Source organism: Odontesthes bonariensis, chromosome 17 (assembly GCF_027942865.1).
Source record: "Odontesthes bonariensis isolate fOdoBon6 chromosome 17, fOdoBon6.hap1, whole genome shotgun sequence".
Classification (NCBI taxonomy): Eukaryota; Metazoa; Chordata; class Actinopteri; order Atheriniformes; family Atherinopsidae; genus Odontesthes; species Odontesthes bonariensis.
The window spans coordinates 30,585,580-30,609,129 of NC_134522.1; the positions used below are offsets into that span (position 1 = coordinate 30,585,580).

The 23,550-nt window shown below is 42.1% G+C and overlaps 3 non-coding genes across 3 annotated transcripts; all 3 read left to right on the forward strand.

Moving 5' to 3' along the window:
- Positions 1-2,584: 2,584 nt before the first annotated feature.
- On the forward strand, positions 2,585-2,658 carry trnat-ugu (transfer RNA threonine (anticodon UGU)). The gene has a single exon. It is a non-coding gene; the product is annotated as a tRNA-Thr (tRNA).
- A 261-nt stretch (positions 2,659-2,919) lies between these two features.
- trnat-ugu (transfer RNA threonine (anticodon UGU)) lies at positions 2,920-2,993 on the forward strand. Its single transcript has one exon. It is a non-coding gene; the product is annotated as a tRNA-Thr (tRNA).
- An 18,534-nt stretch (positions 2,994-21,527) lies between these two features.
- trnat-agu (transfer RNA threonine (anticodon AGU)) lies at positions 21,528-21,601 on the forward strand. The gene has a single exon. It is a non-coding gene; the product is annotated as a tRNA-Thr (tRNA).
- Positions 21,602-23,550: the final 1,949 nt, after the last annotated feature.

Genomic DNA, 23,550 nt, shown 5'->3' on the forward strand with positions numbered 1-23,550 from the left:
GTTGCTAGTTTGCTAGTGAGCTTTTGGTAAGCTGTACAGCTGTTTGAAGTTGGGTCGTTGCTAGGTTTAATATTTATGTATTATTCTGCATGTGTTGGTTCTGCTGCTGTGCTTGTTGCTAACTGGAAAGTTAGCAACGTCCTGCTGCAGCAACGTGTGTGAGACAAACTTTGGCCAGGTGGTTGAACTTGACAGTGCTGCGTGCAGATTTGAGCTGAATTCACCTGCGCAGCGCGGATTTTGCAGGGTTGCCAGATGATTTCCAAACATGCTCAAACCCCGCCTGGAGGCACTAAATCTAAACTAAACCAGTCTAAACTGAATTGTATCTATTTCTATGGCCATAGAGCCATATACAGATACAGAAAAACTCGTCCAATACCCATTTTTACCCGCAGACGGTCATCCAAAACAGCCCAATCTGGCAACACGGAGTTTACGGAGACGAGTGCTTTGAAGTGATCTTCCCGCGAACGTCGTGGTCACTTGATTCATATGAGGCTCTAGCAGGGAGTTTGCAAATGATAACGTATTGTTGTGTTTGCATATCATGATATTATCATGATATTTTTTTTTTTTTTTTGGGGGGGGGGTGACGTCATCAATTGATCCGCAAAAAGTCCGACCCCCCCGAAGCCCGGTGGATAATTCGAACAGTGCTTTACACCATGGAACCCTTCCACAGTCAATTTACGCTCTCAGTCATGCAAATGCTTGACAATTGGCTGGTCAAAGGTTAGAATCCGCCTGTCAAGCGGAGGAACAGGATTCGATTCCTTGATGGAAGGTTGCCATCTTATTGCTGCTGCTTGTGCTTTTTTGTTTGTGTGTTTGTTCTCTGCTTGTCTGCTTACAGGTGCTCCTGGTGCCTCTAAGGATGGATTTCCCACAAAAGCCTTGGATTGTCTTCTATGTTTGTCTCTTCATATTTCTGGTCCTTCTTTTCCCTTCTTCGCTCTCCCTCTCTCTCTGTCCCCCGGTCCGGTTCGGCACTATCACACTATCACATCATGTTAAGTATTGTAACAAAAATAAATAAATAAAAATAAGGAGTTGATGGGCATCAAGGGGAGCTTTACATTCATATAGCTTCCCTTGGTATAGCAAATGTGATTGGCATTAACGGTATTCAATTTACAATTCTGCTGCCATAATGCTGGACAGGACAAGGGGTTTAAAAAAAAAAAAGAAGTGAGTGCTCATCAAACACAGCTCCAAAGCAGTCCCCAGGTCAGAGCCGGCCTTCTTTTGCAGTTTGCTCAGCTTCTTTGAGTCGCTGGCTCTGATGCTGCTGTCACAGCAGATGTTGCTGAAGAAAGATGCACTCTGCACCACAGACATAAGAGATATGCAACAGGTAAACTTCCAGGTGTTCCCCAGCCACCTCTTCTGCTGGGATGGAGACGCTGTTTGGCTTATTGGTGCTCCTCCTAAAATCAGCAGCTGAGGCGATTATTCCCACACCAGGCCACACAGTGGTTGCCCACCTCCCTGCCTCTTGTCCTTCCTTCCCTGGTTACCGGTCAGATTTTATTACTCATTTTAAAAGCTTTGAATAGTTGGACGGTTGCCTCTGTCTATGATCTGTGAACTCCTTACTCCCCTGATTGCTGCTCACACGGCCCACTGTTTAATATAACTGACCTGTTCATTAGATGGAAAGGAATCCCTGCATACTCCTAAAAATCACTTTATTTTGAGGCTTTTTCTTCAAATTAAAACCCCACTTTCATAATTACTCGGGACTCTTTGTAAAATACAAATAAAACCAGAAAGATATGATCTTAGAACTATTAAAAAGTTCTATCTAATTAGAAATAGTGCAAGTTCGGTGCTATCTGTTGGTTTCCTTAGCGAGGAAATAGTTTTTGAATTGCTCTGTATGAATGAATTGGATTCATTCTGAATTGAATGATTTCCAATTGGCCTGAATTGGACTTTATTACTGACATGCCCTGAGATGACATTTGTTGTAATTGTAATAGTTTATTTTAGCAACATTTTAAAACAAACTGACATTATTCTGTCTTGGAAAACACTGCTGGTGGAAAACATGATGCTGGCTGCTGAAAAACTGGCAGAAGTGGACCTTCCAACGTGACAGTGACAGGAAGTAATCAGCTGAAGTCGTCCAGAGATTAACAGAGAACACAAATCAACATTCTGGAATCCGGACTTCACTTCCATCCAGAATCTGTGGTTGGAACCACAGACCAGAAGAGACAGAACAGAAGCCTTCACAAAGTTGTGATGTCATCACTGTAGTGACATCACAATCGATGTCTCTCTGATCTTGTTTGACATCACAAAGTTTATACAGGCCAGACATTTTCACTGCTTTTTCACAGTTGGTCAGGAGTTTATCTGAAGAAACACGTCCATTTTTTGAAGCATATTTGAAAGTCACAGCAAACGGTTTTCACATTGCCTAAAAAACACTTAATTATTATCTTAAATAATCATTTTAACAAGCACTTAGAAACAACGCTTACTTACTATCTTAAAAAGTCATTTTGATTTTAAGTACTTACAAACGACAAGCAAAATGTTTGCTTTATTCTTTCATCAGTTTTATGAAACATGTGGTGCTGTGGCTTAGTTGGTCAAAGTGCCTGTCTTGTAAACAGGAGATCCTGGGTTCAAATCCCAGCAGTGCCTGTGAGCCTTCAGAGCGAGCTATAACTTAGCATATTAAACAGCTTATTATCAGGGTTTTACTGAATGCTTTACATTGTTGGTCTTCATCAAATGATGGACCTTTCTATGAGCATCGTGGTTATTATGAGTCTGTTCATGGGTCAGACTTGATAAAAATGTTTTTGGAAGTCACAGTTAGTTTTGGGAGAGTCTCAGGACCTTGTTTCCTGAAATGGAGCCAGTTCCTGCTCTTTATTCATTCATCAGTTTTGTGAACCATGTGGTGCTGTGGCTTAGTTGGTCAAAGTGCCTGTCTTGTAAACAGGAGATTCTGGGTTCAAATCCTAGCAGTGCCTGTGGTCCTTCAGAGCAAGCTATAACTTAGCATATTAAACAGCTTATTATCAGTTTTATACTAAATCATTTTCACTGGTCCACTTAAAGCTGTCGTCGGCAACTTTTTTTTAGTCATATTAGCTTGAATTGTCATGGGATTCTGGAAGTAGAATATTAAATAGGCCTGCAAAAATCGTGCCTGCAAAAATCGAGCGCTCCCGGCTGTTTTTAAAGTGCTTATGAAACGAATTTTAATTGTTGGAATTTCACAGTTTTTGCTGCTGATTCTAAAGGTTCCAAGCCTTGCGATTAAAATTAGATATTGTCTGGATAATAATTTATCCGTGAAGTCATGTTAAAATGGGCTCAAAAGGAGCCACATTTTGTCTTTTTGTGCGAATTCTTTTTTTAATGCGTGACGTCATAGGGTTGACACAGAAGTTCTCGTAGTCTAACTGTAATGGGGGCATCTATGGCTAAGACATCAAAGCACGGCAGAAAATATTGTGTTGCTGGAGGAACAAATGGTGTTAGTTGCAAAAATAACAGCTTCACTGAAGGCATCTCTCTGCACATGTTTCCCAAACCAAAAACTACTGGAACTGAGGCTGACCAGGAGGAGGCAAAGACGAGAGCACGGTGGATGCAGTTTGTACGGAGGCATCGTCGTGATTTTGAAGTGTCCTCAACATCCGTGTTGTGCTCCGTACATTTCCATCACAACTGTTTCACTAAAAATGTGGAGATCGCGGGAATGGTTGGGAATAGGAGACGTCTTTTAGCTGAAGCTGTTCCAACTATTGACATCGCTGGACCTGGTGTGCCGACAGACTGTCCCTGCTCGAACTACTGCTCGGGCGCGAAGACAGGTGAGTCTGAAATTTCCAGATCGGACATTACTGGACTTGTTTTTTTTTTTTTTATATATAATAATGTTCGCTTACTGTTCGCTTCTGAGAGGCAAGTGTCGACCACTGCTATTGGCTGAGAGCACGGTGGATCGCAGGCCCGCCGCTCCGCATACAGAGTACGCAGAGTGCGTAGGGCCCCAAGTACCTGGAGGGGGCCCCCAAAATTAAGGTTGTAAAAAAAATGTCATGATAGTTATTATATTATTACATGAAAGAAATTATATAAATTAGTCATGAACAGGCCCAGCGTTTTTCTTAATTCTGTGCCCTATTACTCGATTCGGGCAAATTAGATGTGTTTACCTTATCTATAACAACTCCCCCCCCCCCCCTTCCTGAAATGGTACAGTCGTCAAAGTTACCGCATCGGAGGTGGTGGAGCATCCTCCTACCTGACGTTTTCCGAGTTATGCCCGTTAACAGTAGCCTGGGCGAAAGCCGACTGTTGACTCTGTCAAACAGTCTGGGAAAACCCAAGAGGAATCCGTTTCCATGGAGGGCGGGACCTTACCCAGCAACTTAAATTCATTGGAGTAACGGAGTTCCCTTAACCAATCATAATGTTTAGAAATGACGTTGGTTATGCGCCGAGGTTCATGCTTACTCTCGCGAGGCTCTAGCTCGCGAATCACGCTTCCCACATCCGCTTTCATTATACCGGTACCATTTGATAAATCAAACTTTTCCCAAAGCCAGTTGGAAGGAGAGCTACGACATCCTTGCCACTAACAAAATTGAAGAGGCATTCCTCTTGCTCTCGTTTTAATTGTGTAATGATCTCCAGAGTTGAGACAACTTCATGGACAGCTTCTAGCGTTCTTCCGTCGCCATGTTTATTTCCGCTGCGGTTGAACAATGGACTCCGCGCGTGAGTTCTGCGTCACCACTCGCAACTGTTTGCTGATTGGCAAAACACTGAGCGAACCGAGGTAGGGGGATTTGGCCAGACTATGTGCGGAGCCAAAATCTTTGGGCGGAAGTACGTAGGATGGCGCCGCCAGGCTACGTTAACAGTGAAGAAGATTTAGAATGTCAAGTAAAAGGCCACATGATTCTGGCGCTGACAAAAGAAAGAAAAGAAAACGGAGAGATGACGCTCGTGAATCCCTTGCTGGTAAGTTTGTGTTTTTGGTGTAATTGTTTTGCTAACCCAACGTTCAGTGATATTGCTGCCAGCTAACCTCAGCTAACGTCAACAACCTAGGCTTGGTTAGCGTTTGGAGTTATGAACAAAATCTACTAAATGCTGGCGACCGTGTGTAGAGTTTGTGTAAAGTACAGCACTGTCACACGCTGAGTGGCGTAGCAGGTCGCCAACAGGTGTGCCGGGAATGATTGACAACTACCCATCATTCCCCTAAAAAGCGAGAAAAGTTAACAACACAAACGCCGTAATGGCATAAAAAATAAGTTATCTTAGTGGCGCGGAAAAATGGAGGAAGAAAAACGGCCCGAGAATAAAAGTAAGGCATGTGTTGGGTGATGTGGGCTGGATAGCTGGAGGTGGGACGTTTTTTGTGTTTATTTGTCCTGCTAGCTAGTCTCGGATAAATGTTGTGTAGCTGGCTGGGATTTGTTCGTTATAAACTCGGCTTCAGTGTTTGCCTCATGAAAGTTTGCTTATATAAGATGAGTATGTCACATGTGAATGAACAGTCAGTCCTGCCACAGGAATGACTGACTGACTCCAGACCCGTTTATTCAGATTCTAGCAGGGAGGCATGTTGTTGTCCTGCTCTGTCATTGTTCAGTGGAAGTTGTCTCTCAGGTATTTGACACGATTTTGGCATTACTTAGGATTCATTTACTAAGTTTGCTGTGTTATTTATAGGCCTCTAATTAGAAGTGTTCTACTGTTAGTTTTTTAAGTGATATACAAATATTAGGCATCCTGTTGATTATTTTAGAATATTGTGGCATTGGATCATTATTCTTAGTTTTATTACTTTAACTAGTACAATGTGTAGATAAATGCAGAAACTTCTTAAAAGTGACAACTTCCAAAACTCTTTTGTTCCTCTGGCCATCAGGATGTACAACAGCTTTAAGTGATGGCGCTTCTGTATTTCACTGGTCACTTTATATTTCCCTTTGGTCTTATTTCACTGGTCACTTTAGATTTTTAAACTGTTTTTTTAAAATAGTTTTTTAAATTCTTAGATTGTTTTTAAAGTGTTTATAATTGTATAAACATTTTTTATTGCTTTATGTCTGCTACTGGATGCTTGAATTTCCTTCGGGATCAATAAAGTATCTATCTACTTTGTAATTGGGTACAATCTTTAAAGGGACACTGTACATTACAGTTTAATATTTAAAAAAAACTCAAAATCTTTTATTTATTGTTTTCTTTGTATTATATATTCTTATTAGTTTCACTTGCCTGAGTGGTTCAACTTAAGATGTTTAATTTAAACTCTAGTCTGTTTTGCTCATGAAGTGTAATAGATCTTAGTGTTCCATCTAAATGGTTGGGAATCTCTTCATTGTAGTTTGACAAACTAGGGGCCCCCAAACAGCATCTTGCTTAGGGCCCCCACAAAGCTAGAAACGGCCCTGGTGGATCGTATCACTGCGTGCTGCCGCCTGCCGATAGCTGCACCTGAATTGCTGCTCGGAAGCAGGGGACAGCTCGCTTTGCTCTTCGGTCTACACACATATCCAGCTAGAATTGCTGTCTGGTCTCTCCGGTGATTGCGCCGGCTACGACATCCGAGGCTCCGTGGATCAGTCCTACCAATGGCTGCTGTCAGTCGTGCCGAGGCCGGGTGCCCATCTCCCTGCCGCCGACCCGTGAGGATCCGCAGATGGGGCCGCGCACTGGAGGATCTCCGACCCGTTAATCCACGCCATTGTTTATTAAGCTTATATTAAAACCCAGTTATTATCACATACGTTTTTTTTAAGTGGCTGGATTTCAAAGTGCCCCTTCGTTAGGTTTCAACGTGTCATAGACAGCGGAGCAGAATGCCATATCTGCCAAACCGGCATGTTCAAATCTTTTCCAGTTTACCACAGCAAACATACACTAATGTGTCATTTGATTGATAACATCTTAATAATAATCAGTAGTAGGAGCAATGGCTGTTTTGTGCCGCCGATCCTGTGCCGAAAATGGTAACTTTCTTTAATTTCCATTACCCATACGGGAGGTGCAGACAGCCTCTACAATATAGATATTAAATTGATTTGTGTGGCTTAAATTCAACGAAAGTTTTTCCACATAATGTTAGAGGTGTGTTCTTTCGACCTGCTGATGTTTGTATCAGAATTTTGGTTCCTTTATGAGATATAGGTCCATCAAATGTATGTTATTATCGCAGCCAGCCATACTAGCAAATAAGGGAGTCAACCCTATGACGTCACGGTCATGTGGCCAATTTCGCACCAAAGGCCATATAATTCACACTTTTAAATGGCCGTTTTAACAAGTTATGCCCGGAAAATTTAGTTCAAGTTGGATTGATGGTTTTAGAAAAAGACAAAAAAATTCATTTGAATGATAGATGAACATTCGTTTCAGTGCATCTTTAACCAATCACGTTTATTATGGGTGCCAATGCCAAAGGCATAGGCAAACATCTTACTATTGTGCCAGACTCTTATTATTCCGTTTCCTCCCTAAAGTTCGGCGACTATCTAGTCTGGCAGCGATGGTCCGACCGACATAAAAAGCGCACCGTTAGGTGCGCATTGATCGGGAATAGTGTGCAATGACTTTTCTCTCTCATTAGTCAAAAGAAGCTTGAAAAGGGCATTTTTAGAGGCCTTATAACTCAGCCATACAGCATCGTACAGACCTCATTCAAAGTTTCTAAGTGACACGAGACTCTCGGCTATAACTAAATCGAAGGGTTTGAATATATTCAATACGGCTTTGACACAACGGCAGTTTACGTTTGAGGGTGCCAAAATCTCAGATCTGGCGTCTCTTGCACTCAAGCCCTCACTCTAAAAATGATTAATCACGGATTCGTCAAACAAAACTCTCTCATGTCTGAAATATCTGGCCGATCTGGACAAATTTTATCACAAAACGTAGGTATTTTTGTCCTTTTTCACACAATGTCACACTCATTGACCTCTGCCACACAAATTTATCACAAATTGCCTCTGAGCGCAAAGTTCCGTCCCTCAATCCCATTATAAATGGCTAAAATCCTAAAATCAGTGTTTAAATGTGATTTTAAAACTGCCATTTAAAACGAGCCCGAGGGGGTAGCCGAATGAAAATCATACCACTGGATTCGGCCGTCCCTTGTGGCGCTCACGGTACAAAAATGATACGGATTCGAGCTTTACTTTTCGAGCTGTGAACGTTTGTTTGAGAAAGTAGTCGGAAATCAAGAATACTCCATTTTAAGCAGGTCATAGTGTCTGTCATTTGCAGCAGCTGTCAGTTACAGCACAGCCCTTTTACAGACAGCCGTTCCACTTCCTATTCGACCCATTATAAAACATTTGGCTGCAGTTCAGTTGATTTTCCATGGGGGCGCTGGCGAGCGAGTGCAGAATGACCATTTTCCATAGGGCTGGCGCTAATAACTCAAAAAATGTCCCCGCTAGCGGCTGAAACCTGAAAATAATACTGTGATTTCTGACAGAGGGATGTGGATTTATATCGAAAGTACAATAACCTGGGAGTTATAGCTTTCTGTTTTCTTACAGGTCTGGCATTTGCGAGTCAGTATCTGCTAGCATCTAGCTAACGGAATCTGAAGAACGCACGGCTGATTACGACCGGCTGCTTTACGGCACTCGTCCACTGTGCCAGAGTGCTAACCTGGTGCCGCTAACAACAACCAAAGCTAAACCAGAGGCTAGTCAGAGAGTATGTAAAAGGGCTGTGCTGAAATCTGTAACTATTTGAGCTAACCCCTCTCTGCTAGCTCAGCGCTAGGACTGACCATGCCGTAAAGTGATGCCACATGCATGACGTCACTCGGAATGCAATACTGACAATAAATGTGTATTTTAAACAAATCTAGTGTGTCTAAAAAAATCAAACCAAGTGCCGTTTGAAAGGATAATTTATCCTGCCTTTAGGAAAATTAAAATGAAAAAATATAAAAAATTCTATCCAAAGCAATGGCTGGATCTAAGGTGGATTTCATAGTACCACCATAGAGTTCGGCGTGCTCTGCACTGCTTCGTTGGCGCCCCTAGAGTGCAGTACCACCCGGAAATAGCCGCCAGTTTTCCCTCTCCTCATAATAGAGACTCTCTGGTTACAGCCTGTGCCCATGCTAACGAGCGGTCTCCTAGCAACAAGCTTAACAGCCTGCTCAGGGCTGAGACAGACTGCTTAGGAAGAAAAGGCCAAGATGGAGCCTTTCAGGAGCCATATTGTGCCTTCCAGTTGCCTTATCCAAGTATCCAAGTAAATGCATTGAAAATAACTTAACATTAAGCACTTAAGCTTATTTAAAATGGCATAAAAACTTTTTTTACACCAGACCTTGATAGAAATGACATAAATGTGTCCCCCATTTAGGGGCTTGCAGAAGCGCAAAATTGAATTGGAAAATCGATTGTAAAGCACAAAATGAGCCTAAAATGCAAAAAAAATGCTGTTTTGGAGGCCTCATAACTCAGCCATACAAATTCACAGAGACCTCATATGTGACAGGAGTCTCTCATATTTATAGGTTTATTCATGGCAAATGCATCAGTATTAAAACTCATGGTTATAGGAGAGAAAAAGAAGACACTTTTGCCTAAATGGCAGAAACTGCCCTATTTTTGAGTTGCCATAACTCAGCCATCCGACATCGCAGAGACCTCATTCAAAGTTTATATGTGACAGGAGGCTCTCAACTTTCTTCAGCAGACCTGTCTTAGGGATTTTGGGTCTCTGCGAGACCCGAAATTTCCATTGAAAAAATGATTGAAAGGCACTTAAGGAGCCAAATATGCCAAAAAATGCCCTGTTTTGGAGGCCTCATAACTCAACCATACGATATCACAGAGACCTCATTCAAAGTTTATATGTGACAGGAGACTCTCGACTTACACTGAACTAAAGTCTGTTTTCCCACTGGTTTCATCTCTTTCTAGTGGTTCTGCCTGCCTCCTGCATGTATTTATGCTCATTTGCATCTGTTTTCCCACTGGTTTCATCTCTTTCTGGTGGTTCTGTGTGCCTCCTGCATGTATTTATGCTCATTTGCATCTGTTTTCTCACTGGTTTCATCTCATTCTAGTGGTTCTGTGTGCCTCCTGCATGTATTTATGCTCATTTGCATCTGTTTTCCCACTGGTTTCATCTCTTTCTGGTGGTTCTGTGTGCCCCCTGCATGTATTTATGCTCATTTGCATCTGTTTTCCCACTGGTTTCATCTCTTTCTGGTGGTTCTGTGTGCCCCCTGCATGTATTTATGCTCATTTGCATTTGTTTTCCCACTGGTTTCATCTCTTTCTAGTGGTTCTGTGTGCCCCCTGCATGTATTTATGCTCTTTTACATCTGTTTTCACACTGGTTTCATCTCTTTCTAGTGGTTCTGTGTGCCTCCTGCATGTATTTATGCTCATTTGCATCTGTTTTCCCACTGGTTTCATCTCTTTCTAGTGGTTCTGTGTGCCTCCTGCATGTATTTATGCTCATTTGCATCTGTTTTCCCACTGGTTTCATCTCTTTCTGGTGGTTCTGTGTGCCTCCTGCATGTATTTATGCTCATTTGCATCTGTTTTCACACTGGTTTTATCTCTTTCTGGTTGTTTTGTGTGCCTCCTGCATGTATTTATGCTCATTTACATCCGTTTTCCCACTGGTTTCATCTCTTTCTAGTGGTTCTGTGTGCCCCCTGCATGTATTTATGCTCATTTGCATCTGTTTTCCCACTGGTTTCATCTCTTTCTAGTGGTTTTGTGTGCCTCCTGCATGTATCTATGCTCATTTGCATCTGTTTTCCCACTGGTTTCATCTCTTTCTAGTGGTTCTGCCTGCCTCCTGCATGTATTTATGCTCATTTGCATCTGTTTTCCCACTGGTTTTTATCTCTTTCTAGTGGTTCTGTGTGCCTCCTGCATGTATTTATGCTCATTTGCATCTGTTTTCCCACTGGTTTTATCTCTTTCTAGTGGTTCTGTGTGCCTCCTGCATGTATTTATGCTCATTTGGATCTGTTTTCCCACTGGTTTCATCTCTTTCTGGTGGTTCTGTGTGCCCCCTGCATGTATTTATGCTCATTTGCATCTGTTTTCTCACTGGTTTCATCTCATTCTAGTGGTTCTGTGTGCCTCCTAAATGTATTTATGCTCATTTGCATCTGTTTTCCCACTGGTTTCATCTCTTTCTAGTGGTTCTGTGTGCCTCCTGCATGTATTTAAGCTCATTTGCATCTGTTTTCTCACTGGTTTCATCTCTTTCTAGTGGTTTTGTGTGTCTCCTGCATGTATCTGTCCTCATTTACATCGGTTTTCCCACTGCTTTCATCTCTTTCTGGTGGTTTTGTGTGCCTCCTGCATGTATTTATGCTCATTTACATCCGTTTTCCCACTGGTTTCATCTCTTTCTGGTGGTTCTGTGTGCCTCCTGCATGTATTTATGCTCATTTGCATCTGTTTTCCCACTGGTTTCATCTCTTTCTGGTGGTTTTATGTGCCTCCTGGATGTATTTAGGCTCATTTAATCCGTTTTCCCACTGGTTTCATCTCTTTCTGGTGGTTCTGTGTGCCTCCTGCATGTATTTATGCTCATTTGCATCTGTTTTCTCACTGGTTTCATCTCATTCTAGTGGTTCTGTGTGCCTCCTGCATGTATCTATGCTCATTTGCATTTGTTTTCCCACTGGTTTCATCTCTTTCTAGTGGTTCTGTGTGCCCCCTGCATGTATTTATGCTCTTTTACATCTGTTTTCACACTGGTTTCATCTCTTTCTAGTGGTTCTGTGTGCCTCCTGCATGTATTTATGCTCATTTGCATCTGTTTTCCCACTGGTTTCATCTCTTTCTAGTGGTTTTGTGTGCCTCCTGCATGTATCTATGCTCATTTGCATCTGTTTTCCCACTGGTTTCATCTCTTTCTAGTGGTTCTGCCTGCCTCCTGCATGTATTTATGCTCATTTGCATCTGTTTTCCCACTGGTTTCATCTCTTTCTAGTGGTTCTGTGTGCCTCCTGCATGTATTTATGCTCATTTGCATCTGTTTTCTCACTGGTTTCATCTCTTTCTGGTGGTTCTGTGTGCCTCCTGCATGTATTTAAGCTCATTTGCATCTGTTTTCCCACTGGTGTCATCTCTTTCTGGTGGTTCTGTGTGCCTCCTGCATGTATTAATGCTCTTTTACATCTGTTTTCCCACTGGTTCCATCTCTTTCTAGTGGTTCTGTGTGCCTCCTGCATGTATTTATGCTCATTTGCATCTGTTTTCCCACTGGTTTCATCTCTTTCTGGTGGTTCTGTGTGCCTCTTGCATGTATTTATGCTCATTTTCATCTGTTTTCCCACTGGTTTCATCTCATTCTGGTGGTTCTGTGTGCCTCCTGCATGTATTTACGCTCATTTGCATCTGTTTTCTCACTGGTTTCATCTCATTCTAGTGGTTCTGTGTGCCTCCTGCATGTATTTATGCTCATTTACATCTGTTTTCCCACTGGTTTCATCTCATTCTGGTGGTTCTGTGTGCCTCCTGCATGTATTTACGCTCATTTGCATCTGTTTTCTCACTGGTTTCATCTCATTCTAGTGGTTCTGTGTGCCTCCTGCATGTATTTATGCTCATTTACATCTGTTTTCCCACTGGTTTTATCTCTTTCTAGTGGTTCTGTGTGCCTCCTGCATGTATTTATGCTCATTTGCATCTGTTTTCCCACTGGTTTCATCTCTTTCTGGTGGTTCTGTGTGCCTCTTGCATGTATTTATGCTCATTTGCATCTGTTTTCCCACTGGTTTCATCTCATTCTAGTGGTTCTGCCTGCCTCCTGCATGTATTTAAGCTCATTTGCATCTGTTTTCCCACTGGTTTCATCTCTTTCTGGTGGTTCTGTGTGCCTCCTGCATGTATTAATGCTCTTTTACATCTGTTTTCCCACTGGTTCCATCTCTTTCTAGTGGTTCTGTGTGCCTCCTGCATTTTTTTTTTTAGCTCATTTGCATCTGTTTTCCCACTGGTTTCATCTCTTTCTAGTGGTTCTGTGTGCCTCCTGCATGTATTTATGCTCATTTGCATCTGTTTTCCCACTGGTTTCATCTCTTTCTAGTGGTTCTGCCTGCCTCCTGCATGTATTTATGCTCATTTGCATCTGTTTTCCCACTGGTTTCATCTCTTTCTAGTGGTTCTGCCTGCCTCCTGCATGTATTTATGCTCATTTGCATCTGTTTTCCCACTGGTTTCATCTCATTCTGGTGGTTCTCTGTGCCTCCTGCATGTATTTACGCTCATTTGCATCTGTTTTCTCACTGGTTTCATCTCATTCTAGTGGTTCTGTGTGCCTCCTGCATGTATTTATGCTCATTTGCATCTGTTTTCCCACTGGTTTTATCTCTTTCTAGTGGTTCTGTGTGCCTCCTGCATGTATTTATGCTCATTTGCATCTGTTTTCCCACTGGTTTCATCTCTTTCTGGTGGTTCTGTGTGCCTCCTGCATGTATTTATGCTCATTTGCATCTGTTTTCTCACTGGTTTCATCTCATTCTAGTGGTTCTGTGTGCCTCCTGCATGTATTTATGCTCATTTGCATCTGTTTTCCCACTGGTTTCATCTCTTTCTGGTGGTTCTGTGTGCCCCCTGCATGTATTTATGCTCATTTGCATCTGTTTTCCCACTGGTTTCATCTCTTTCTGGTGGTTCTGTGTGCCCCCTGCATGTATTTATGCTCATTTGCATTTGTTTTCCCACTGGTTTCATCTCTTTCTAGTGGTTCTGTGTGCCCCCTGCATGTATTTATGCTCTTTTACATCTGTTTTCACACTGGTTTCATCTCTTTCTAGTGGTTCTGTGTGCCTCCTGCATGTATTTATGCTCATTTGCATCTGTTTTCCCACTGGTTTCATCTCTTTCTAGTGGTTCTGTGTGCCTCCTGCATGTATTTATGCTCATTTGCATCTGTTTTCCCACTGGTTTCATCTCTTTCTGGTGGTTCTGTGTGCCTCCTGCATGTATTTATGCTCATTTGCATCTGTTTTCACACTGGTTTTATCTCTTTCTGGTTGTTTTGTGTGCCTCCTGCATGTATTTATGCTCATTTACATCCGTTTTCCCACTGGTTTCATCTCTTTCTAGTGGTTCTGTGTGCCCCCTGCATGTATTTATGCTCATTTGCATCTGTTTTCCCACTGGTTTCATCTCTTTCTAGTGGTTTTGTGTGCCTCCTGCATGTATCTATGCTCATTTGCATCTGTTTTCCCACTGGTTTCATCTCTTTCTAGTGGTTCTGCCTGCCTCCTGCATGTATTTATGCTCATTTGCATCTGTTTTCCCACTGGTTTTTATCTCTTTCTAGTGGTTCTGTGTGCCTCCTGCATGTATTTATGCTCATTTGCATCTGTTTTCCCACTGGTTTTATCTCTTTCTAGTGGTTCTGTGTGCCTCCTGCATGTATTTATGCTCATTTGGATCTGTTTTCCCACTGGTTTCATCTCTTTCTGGTGGTTCTGTGTGCCCCCTGCATGTATTTATGCTCATTTGCATCTGTTTTCTCACTGGTTTCATCTCATTCTAGTGGTTCTGTGTGCCTCCTAAATGTATTTATGCTCATTTGCATCTGTTTTCCCACTGGTTTCATCTCTTTCTAGTGGTTCTGTGTGCCTCCTGCATGTATTTAAGCTCATTTGCATCTGTTTTCTCACTGGTTTCATCTCTTTCTAGTGGTTTTGTGTGTCTCCTGCATGTATCTGTCCTCATTTACATCGGTTTTCCCACTGCTTTCATCTCTTTCTGGTGGTTTTGTGTGCCTCCTGCATGTATTTATGCTCATTTACATCCGTTTTCCCACTGGTTTCATCTCTTTCTGGTGGTTCTGTGTGCCTCCTGCATGTATTTATGCTCATTTGCATCTGTTTTCCCACTGGTTTCATCTCTTTCTGGTGGTTTTATGTGCCTCCTGGATGTATTTAGGCTCATTTAATCCGTTTTCCCACTGGTTTCATCTCTTTCTGGTGGTTCTGTGTGCCTCCTGCATGTATTTATGCTCATTTGCATCTGTTTTCTCACTGGTTTCATCTCATTCTAGTGGTTCTGTGTGCCTCCTGCATGTATCTATGCTCATTTGCATTTGTTTTCCCACTGGTTTCATCTCTTTCTAGTGGTTCTGTGTGCCCCCTGCATGTATTTATGCTCTTTTACATCTGTTTTCACACTGGTTTCATCTCTTTCTAGTGGTTCTGTGTGCCTCCTGCATGTATTTATGCTCATTTGCATCTGTTTTCCCACTGGTTTCATCTCTTTCTAGTGGTTTTGTGTGCCTCCTGCATGTATCTATGCTCATTTGCATCTGTTTTCCCACTGGTTTCATCTCTTTCTAGTGGTTCTGCCTGCCTCCTGCATGTATTTATGCTCATTTGCATCTGTTTTCCCACTGGTTTCATCTCTTTCTAGTGGTTCTGTGTGCCTCCTGCATGTATTTATGCTCATTTGCATCTGTTTTCTCACTGGTTTCATCTCTTTCTGGTGGTTCTGTGTGCCTCCTGCATGTATTTAAGCTCATTTGCATCTGTTTTCCCACTGGTGTCATCTCTTTCTGGTGGTTCTGTGTGCCTCCTGCATGTATTAATGCTCTTTTACATCTGTTTTCCCACTGGTTCCATCTCTTTCTAGTGGTTCTGTGTGCCTCCTGCATGTATTTATGCTCATTTGCATCTGTTTTCCCACTGGTTTCATCTCTTTCTGGTGGTTCTGTGTGCCTCTTGCATGTATTTATGCTCATTTTCATCTGTTTTCCCACTGGTTTCATCTCATTCTGGTGGTTCTGTGTGCCTCCTGCATGTATTTACGCTCATTTGCATCTGTTTTCTCACTGGTTTCATCTCATTCTAGTGGTTCTGTGTGCCTCCTGCATGTATTTATGCTCATTTACATCTGTTTTCCCACTGGTTTCATCTCATTCTGGTGGTTCTGTGTGCCTCCTGCATGTATTTACGCTCATTTGCATCTGTTTTCTCACTGGTTTCATCTCATTCTAGTGGTTCTGTGTGCCTCCTGCATGTATTTATGCTCATTTACATCTGTTTTCCCACTGGTTTTATCTCTTTCTAGTGGTTCTGTGTGCCTCCTGCATGTATTTATGCTCATTTGCATCTGTTTTCCCACTGGTTTCATCTCTTTCTGGTGGTTCTGTGTGCCTCTTGCATGTATTTATGCTCATTTGCATCTGTTTTCCCACTGGTTTCATCTCATTCTAGTGGTTCTGCCTGCCTCCTGCATGTATTTAAGCTCATTTGCATCTGTTTTCCCACTGGTTTCATCTCTTTCTGGTGGTTCTGTGTGCCTCCTGCATGTATTAATGCTCTTTTACATCTGTTTTCCCACTGGTTCCATCTCTTTCTAGTGGTTCTGTGTGCCTCCTGCATTTTTTTTTTTAGCTCATTTGCATCTGTTTTCCCACTGGTTTCATCTCTTTCTAGTGGTTCTGTGTGCCTCCTGCATGTATTTATGCTCATTTGCATCTGTTTTCCCACTGGTTTCATCTCTTTCTAGTGGTTCTGCCTGCCTCCTGCATGTATTTATGCTCATTTGCATCTGTTTTCCCACTGGTTTCATCTCTTTCTAGTGGTTCTGCCTGCCTCCTGCATGTATTTATGCTCATTTGCATCTGTTTTCCCACTGGTTTCATCTCATTCTGGTGGTTCTCTGTGCCTCCTGCATGTATTTACGCTCATTTGCATCTGTTTTCTCACTGGTTTCATCTCATTCTAGTGGTTCTGTGTGCCTCCTGCATGTATTTATGCTCATTTGCATCTGTTTTCCCACTGGTTTTATCTCTTTCTAGTGGTTCTGTGTGCCTCCTGCATGTATTTATGCTCATTTGGATCTGTTTTCCCACTGGTTTCATCTCTTTCTGGTGGTTCTGTGTGCCCCCTGCATGTATTTATGCTCATTTGCATCTGTTTTCTCACTGGTTTCATCTCATTCTAGTGGTTCTGTGTGCCTCCTAAATGTATTTATGCTCATTTGCATCTGTTTTCCCACTGGTTTCATCTCTTTCTAGTGGTTCTGCCTGCCTCCTGCATGTATTTATGCTCATTTGCATCTGTTTTCCCACTGGTTTCATCTCTTTCTAGTGGTTCTGTGTGCCTCCTGCATGTATTTATGCTCATTTGCATCTGTTTTCTCACTGGTTTCATCTCTTTCTGGTGGTTCTGTGTGCCTCCTGCATGTATTTAAGCTCATTTGCATCTGTTTTCCCACTGGTTTCATCTCTTTCTGGTGGTTCTGTGTGCCTCCTGCATGTATTAATGCTCTTTTACATCTGTTTTCCCACTGGTTCCATCTCTTTCTAGTGGTTCTGTGTGCCTCCTGCATGTATTTATGCTCATTTGCATCTGTTTTCCCACTGGTTTCATCTCTTTCTGGTGGTTCTGTGTGCCTCTTGCATGTATTTATGCTCATTTTCATCTGTTTTCCCACTGGTTTCATCTCATTCTGGTGGTTCTGTGTGCCTCCTGCATGTATTTACGCTCATTTGCATCTGTTTTCTCACTGGTTTCATCTCATTCTAGTGGTTCTGTGTGCCTCCTGCATGTATTTATGCTCATTTACATCTGTTTTCCCACTGGTTTCATCTCATTCTGGTGGTTCTGTGTGCCTCCTGCATGTATTTACGCTCATTTGCATCTGTTTTCTCACTGGTTTCATCTCATTCTAGTGGTTCTGTGTGCCTCCTGCATGTATTTATGCTCATTTACATCTGTTTTCCCACTGGTTTTATCTCTTTCTAGTGGTTCTGTGTGCCTCCTGCATGTATTTATGCTCATTTGCATCTGTTTTCCCACTGGTTTCATCTCTTTCTGGTGGTTCTGTGTGCCTCTTGCATGTATTTATGCTCATTTGCATCTGTTTTCCCACTGGTTTCATCTCATTCTAGTGGTTCTGCCTGCCTCCTGCATGTATTTAAGCTCATTTGCATCTGTTTTCCCACTGGTTTCATCTCTTTCTGGTGGTTCTGTGTGCCTCCTGCATGTATTAATGCTCTTTTACATCTGTTTTCCCACTGGTTCCATCTCTTTCTAGTGGTTCTGTGTGCCTCCTGCATTTTTTTTTTTAGCTCATTTGCATCTGTTTTCCCACTGGTTTCATCTCTTTCTAGTGGTTCTGTGTGCCTCCTGCATGTATTTATGCTCATTTGCATCTGTTTTCCCACTGGTTTCATCTCTTTCTAGTGGTTCTGCCTGCCTCCTGCATGTATTTATGCTCATTTGCATCTGTTTTCCCACTGGTTTCATCTCTTTCTAGTGGTTCTGCCTGCCTCCTGCATGTATTTATGCTCATTTGCATCTGTTTTCCCACTGGTTTCATCTCATTCTGGTGGTTCTCTGTGCCTCCTGCATGTATTTACGCTCATTTGCATCTGTTTTCTCACTGGTTTCATCTCATTCTAGTGGTTCTGTGTGCCTCCTGCATGTATTTATGCTCATTTGCATCTGTTTTCCCACTGGTTTTATCTCTTTCTAGTGGTTCTGTGTGCCTCCTGCATGTATTTATGCTCATTTGGATCTGTTTTCCCACTGGTTTCATCTCTTTCTGGTGGTTCTGTGTGCCCCCTGCATGTATTTATGCTCATTTGCATCTGTTTTCTCACTGGTTTCATCTCATTCTAGTGGTTCTGTGTGCCTCCTAAATGTATTTATGCTCATTTGCATCTGTTTTCCCACTGGTTTCATCTCTTTCTAGTGGTTCTGCCTGCCTCCTGCATGTATTTATGCTCATTTGCATCTGTTTTCCCACTGGTTTCATCTCTTTCTAGTGGTTCTGTGTGCCTCCTGCATGTATTTATGCTCATTTGCATCTGTTTTCTCACTGGTTTCATCTCTTTCTGGTGGTTCTGTGTGCCTCCTGCATGTATTTAAGCTCATTTGCATCTGTTTTCCCACTGGTTTCATCTCTTTCTGGTGGTTCTGTGTGCCTCCTGCATGTATTAATGCTCTTTTACATCTGTTTTCCCACTGGTTCCATCTCTTTCTAGTGGTTCTGTGTGCCTCCTGCATGTATTTATGCTCATTTGCATCTGTTTTCCCACTGGTTTCATCTCTTTCTGGTGGTTCTGTGTGCCTCTTGCATGTATTTATGCTCATTTTCATCTGTTTTCCCACTGGTTTCATCTCATTCTGGTGGTTCTGTGTGCCTCCTGCATGTATTTACGCTCATTTGCATCTGTTTTCTCACTGGTTTCATCTCATTCTAGTGGTTCTGTGTGCCTCCTGCATGTATTTATGCTCATTTACATCTGTTTTCCCACTGGTTTCATCTCATTCTGGTGGTTCTGTGTGCCTCCTGCATGTATTTACGCTCATTTGCATCTGTTTTCTCACTGGTTTCATCTCATTCTAGTGGTTCTGTGTGCCTCCTGCATGTATTTATGCTCATTTACATCTGTTTTCCCACTGGTTTTATCTCTTTCTAGTGGTTCTGTGTGCCTCCTGCATGTATTTATGCTCATTTGCATCTGTTTTCCCACTGGTTTCATATCTTTCTGGTGGTTCTGTGTGCCTCTTGCATGTATTTATGCTCATTTGCATCTGTTTTCCCACTGGTTTCATCTCATTCTAGTGGTTCTGTGTGCCTCCTAAATGTATTTATGCTCATTTGCATCTGTTTTCCCACTGGTTTCATCTCTTTCTAGTGGTTCTGTGTGCCTCCTGCATGTATTTAAGCTCATTTGCATCTGTTTTCCCACTGGTTTCATCTCTTTCTGGTGGTTCTGTGTGCCTCCTGCATGTATTAATGCTCTTTTACATCTGTTTTCCCACTGGTTCCATCTCTTTCTAGTGGTTCTGTGTGCCTCCTGCATTTTTTTTTTTAGCTCATTTGCATCTGTTTTCCCACTGGTTTCATCTCTTTCTAGTGGTTCTGTGTGCCTCCTGCATGTATTTATGCTCATTTGCATCTGTTTTCCCACTGGTTTCATCTCTTTCTAGTGGTTCTGCCTGCCTCCTGCATTTTTTTTTTAGCTCATTTGCATCTGTTTTCCCACTGGTTTCATCTCTTTCTAGTGGTTCTGTGTGCCTCCTGCATGTATTTATGCTCATTTGCATCTGTTTTCCCACTGGTTTCATCTCTTTCTGGTGTTTCTGTGTGCCTCTTGCATGTATTTATGCTCATTTGCATCTGTTTTCCCACTGGTTTCATCTCATTCTGGTGGTTCTGTGTGCCTCCTGCATGTATTTACGCTCATTTGCATCTGTTTTCTCACTGGTTTCATCTCATTCTAGTGGTTCTGTGTGCCTCCTGCATGTATTTATGCTCATTTGCATCTGTTTTCCCACTGGTTTTATCTCTTTCTAGTGGTTCTGTGTGCCTCCTGCATGTATTTATGCTCATTTGGATCTGTTTTCCCACTGGTTTCATCTCTTTCTGGTGGTTCTGTGTGCCCCCTGCATGTATTTATGCTCATTTGCATCTGTTTTCTCACTGGTTTCATCTCATTCTAGTGGTTCTGTGTGCCTCCTAAATGTATTTATGCTCATTTGCATCTGTTTTCCCACTGGTTTCATCTCTTTCTAGTGGTTCTGTGTGCCTCCTGCATGTATTTATGCTCATTTGCATCTGTTTTCTCACTGGTTTCATCTCTTTCTGGTGGTTCTGTGTGCCTCTTTTGGAGTTGCCATAACTCAGCCATCCGACATCGCAGAGACCTCATTCAAAGTTTATATGTGACAGGAGACTCTCGACTTTAACATAACTAAAATATTTTTTTATTGGACGGGCAGTAGATTGGCACCCATCCAAAATTTCTTCAGAAATTTTCTAGTTATTCATCTATTATCTGAGCAGAACAGTCACCAACCACATCTTCCATGCTGAGCGTAAGTCTGCCCCCAGTTTGTGTGCGGGCACACTGGTGTGAACTCACGTGCACCACCTTGTCCACAGAGGGGGAGGGACCTGAAAGTTTTATCAGTTCGAATTTTCCGACTTTAGAGTCGGAATTTTGACAACCTGCCAACGGCAGCTTTAATGAAAGTGCGTATGAATAGCACACACCTTTTAAAGTCTCATTTATGCCTTTTTTATACTTTCAGAGTGTAATTTTCCTCCGTTCACATAACATGTCAAATGGTTAGGGTACAGTACGGTGGAGGTTCTCCTCCTGTCACACTACATAACATAAAAATGAATGTACAAACCGTGAAATAGTCAGAGTTAGAGTAAAAGCTGAGGGCAGGACGTCATTTCCTTGAAATACGTAGCGGAATATAATACGCAAAAGCATAAAAAAGCCTTGTAAAAACACAGTAAATGACTTGGCGTGTAATAAGTACACCGCTTCATGAGATCTGGCTGTAACTGGTGAAAGTGACTTCCACATGAACACCAGGGTCTGAGTTGAAAACCCAACAATATCTGCAAAATATGATGAAGTTTTGAACCAACTGGAGGCACTTCTACTCATGGCTTTAACTATTCTTGAGGTACAGAATCACAAAAAACATTTTCTGAGGTGGATCCAGTTCCTGCTCTTTATTCTTTCAACAGTTTTATGAAACATGTGGTGCTGTGGCTTAGTTGGCCAAAGTGCCTGTCTAGTAAACAGGAGATCCTGGGTTCAAATCCCAGCAGTGCCTGTTGTCCATCAGAGCTAACTATGACTTAGCATGAGAAACTAGTTGTTAGCAGGGTGCTACTGAATGCTTTGCATTGTTGGTCTTGATCAAATGATGGACCTTTCAATGAGCATCATGGTTATTTTGAGTGTTCTTTGGTCAGACTTGATAAAAAAAAAAATAAATTAAGTCATAGTTAGTTTTGGGAGTCTCAGGACCTTGTTTCCTGAAATGGATCCAGTTCAGGCTCTTTATTCTTTCATCAGTTTTCTGAACCATGTGGCCCTGTGGCTTAGTTGGTCAAAGTGCCTGTCTAGTGTAAAAAATGGGTTTGTTCTTAGACATTATGAGTAAAATAGTCTCAGTACTTTTCCATGATGACCTAAAGTGATCCAGGAGTACGGAGACAAAACAATTGGGAAAGCAAGGGCAGATTCACACGTACACATTGTTTTGGGCTGATCCAGAGAATATGACGAAGCATGTTGGACCTACTCATGTCCAATCATAATCGGTCGAGTGTGAGTCCAACCTATGAGGCTATAAATACAAATGATACCCGGAAATCGAGGTGCAGTCTGACGGACTTCCTGCGGGATATGATATGCTTTGACGTACTGGTGACCTCTCCTTCCAAGATTAGTTCCGGATCAGAATGCTGAACAGACGTTCAGCCAAGAGGAGAACCGAGCACCAAGCAGTGACAGGATTGGTCGAGAAGAGACTACACAACATCATAAAAAATTGTATTTGTTCATCTGTTGTATTTCATGTAATCATTAAGCTGATTAATCATTTTGTGGGTATAAATCAACCAATCATTAGTATGATCATTGCCAGTGGGGTGACTCGGCTGTTTGGAGCGGGACCTTAGACTTTGAAAGGTAATGAGTTGGTCGGTCGCCAAGTGGAACTGGGGCCATAGGAGAATTTTTCCCGGTTCAGCCATCGGGTTCTCGCTCCTATTCGCTGCAAACGGTGGACGAGCCTGCTGGTAATGTAATTGCCTTGTGCAATGTTTGAGTGTCATTAGGTTAGAAATTATGTGATAATTTTTGATAAATCAGTGTTGTGTGTTGTGATGGTACTTATGGGGGAGCAAGGCCTTGTGAACCACATAGAGTTTTAGGCCATTATGAACAAAGAGTCCACACAGAGGATGGGTTCGGGGCCACATACGCACAATACATATAGCAAAATATTATTTTCTACATATAATCTATTAAGAAATGTGCTCATTTGTGGAGTTATTATCAGTTGAGTGAGGAAGGTTTTAAACTTACTAGAAAAGAGTCTCTATTTCTAGAATCTTGATCAATACTCCTGATATAGAAGGTTTTTTGCTAACGCATTAGAATTGTTTTCTACTATTTCCACATGCCTGTGCAATGAAGACTTGCTTGCTGCTGTAATTGCTACAGCAGCACCAACATGGAGATGAATTAATATTGTAGTGGTTTGGAGCCGGCATATAGGGAAAGGTATTTGGCGTTAGTTGAGAAATACATTGGGCGTGACCCATACTTAATGAAAATGTCCGAATTTTCGCAAGACCGGAACGATTTGCGGAATATACAGGCTGTGGACATAACGAGCTACCTGGTTCTTCAGACGTCTTACTACACCAAGCAACAGATGAAGGCCCACAAAAGTTTGGAGGCATACAACTATTACCACAGCGGATGGATCAGCAAACTCGGAGTAAAACGTCTACAAAATGATTGTGTTTTGGCGTTCGCCTGGAGGGTAAGTTTGTTTTCTGTGTTGTTTATGGTACATTATCCCAATGGAAAATGCAGTGTGTAGTGCAGGGCCGGGCAGTAAAGCAGAACTTAACATGTTGAATCCCGAGCTGTGAATGTTGGCACTCAAATAACAATCAAAAATGTTTATGTTTTAATAAAATGCCGAGATCCAAATATCCAAATGCTGACATTGTGTCTTTGTTAGCCTAATGCACAAGAGAGAGA